This window comes from Pteropus alecto, unplaced genomic scaffold (assembly GCF_000325575.1).
Source record: "Pteropus alecto unplaced genomic scaffold, ASM32557v1 scaffold20, whole genome shotgun sequence".
In the NCBI taxonomy this organism is placed as follows: Eukaryota; Metazoa; Chordata; class Mammalia; order Chiroptera; family Pteropodidae; genus Pteropus; species Pteropus alecto.
The window spans coordinates 49399007-49400986 of NW_006436298.1; the positions used below are offsets into that span (position 1 = coordinate 49399007).

The 1980-nt window shown below is 36.1% G+C and overlaps 1 pseudogene; it reads right to left on the reverse strand.

The window, feature by feature from the left end:
- Positions 1-1156: 1156 nt before the first annotated feature.
- On the reverse strand, positions 1157-1709 carry LOC102882644 (annotated as a pseudogene).
- Between the last annotated feature and the right edge of the window lie 271 nt (positions 1710-1980).

Genomic DNA, 1980 nt, shown 5'->3' on the forward strand with positions numbered 1-1980 from the left:
CCCACTACTGTACATACTTTTGCTTTTCTGACCTTGGATAGTTTCTCTCATATATGTCCATATCAGTACTCAGCCAAATATTTGAAAGGACTCTTCTGTAGGTCTCTGGAGTGCTCTCTCTCAACAGCGCCCTTTCCCTCACTGCTCTACAAATTATAATTGTTTTTGTCTCCCTGAATCCTCATATCTGTCTATATACTCCATAAAAATAACAGGCCCTTGATAGAGTTGCTCTTCTGTGGTATGACAAAGAAACCCTCCAAGCAGTAAGGTCTGGCAGTTGCTCGACTTACTTTGTTTCCCTTCTCTAATAGATAACTGTTACTTTCTGTCTGTTGTATGATGTCTGAAGCCAGTTGTCTAAAATACTTTTTTTTGGTTTTCCATTTATGGGTGAGGACAAAGTCCTGTCACATTTAATAATTCATAGACAGAATTCTGGTTAGTTTTTCTAATTTTCATTTTTCAACTCACATTTTTTATTTCTTCATCCTTTATAACTGTTTTCCTTTAGTTCTTAGAACATATTTATAATTTCTGTGTTAAATTTTTATCTGCTGAATTTACCATCTTGGCCATTTTCTGGTTGGTTTCTATTGACTGTTTTTTCTTTAATATGTATAACAATATTTTAATTTCTGTATGTCTATTTTTTCCATGTGTATTACACAGTATTAACAAAACAATGTAGAAACTCTGGATTACTTTTTCTTTTACCATGCAACTAAATTACTAACTGATCACATTGGACTTGTGTAGGCTTGATTTTATGCTTTGTTAGAATCTCAGGAAATACCAGGGTGTTTCTCAAGCCCCTATCACTTATGGAGTCAATCTTCAAAGTATTTCTTCTTTGCTGGTATTTCAGGAGTTGGTTGTAATTTGTTTTAGGGTAGGTTTAAAGTAGGTCCTACTTTAGGGCTTGGTCCTTATTTTCAAAGTTGGCTTTTGGTCTGTGCTGAACGTACATGGTATTAATGAGGTATTATTAAGATCTCTCTCCTGTTATTTTCTTGGCAATATAAAAACAGTACAGCAAAATGATGTAAACTCATCAAAATATTTGCAAGTCACTCTCTTAGGTAGTAAGTAGTTTTAGGTAATCAGACCTTTGTGGTAGCTTCTGGAACAAAAGCCTATATAGGATAGCTATGTCTTAGCTTATTAGCACTTTATTCATTATCCTGGAAAGAAGCTCCTTATAGACACCAGAAAAAGTTTCAACCTGTGTTTCACATTGTTCTACTGTGCTCTGTACAAATAAACCTTTACGAGCTTGGTACCTGGATTCTCTTGCCGGCAATTTCACTTAGAAAGACTAAGTCCTCCAGGATCACAGCTGCACAGCTGTCAGAGTGTGTAGTTTCTGGGATACTTTTGCTTATTTTTGTAAAGTTTTTTTGAGTTAGCTTAGGCAGAACTCTTCTTTGAGCATTAGAGACAATGTGCTTCCCACTGAACTTTTCCTCCAATTTCAGTACTTACCAGACTTGGTTTTTCTGGGAAGATTTCATTGAGAATAGGAACAAAGGTCAAAATAGCTTTCTGACTGCCATCAACTTTAATCTCCTTGGCTGCTGTTATATTCAGCAAAATTAGCAGGGCCCTAATTCATCTTCAACTCAAGGAGAGTCTAAGAGATGCTTATACTAGAACTCACCTGGCCTTTTGCCATTGGGCTTCATGATCTTCATGCTCTAACTGAACATGTCCTCTTTGTTGAGCACTGGCCTAGGAAGCGAAGACTTTATTTTTACAATTTCTTCAGCAGTGTATTGGATATAATCAGATATTAAGGTATTAAAAGTACAGCCAACAAAGTTACATTTCAGTTCATAATCCATTTGATCAATCCTGCCTCTTTGATATTACTCAAATGTATCCAATCCTCTCTACTTTCACTGCCACAGTCTCTGTCCAAGCTTTCATTATTATTTGCTCTGTTTACTATCACTGATCTCCTAGCATCCACATAGCAGC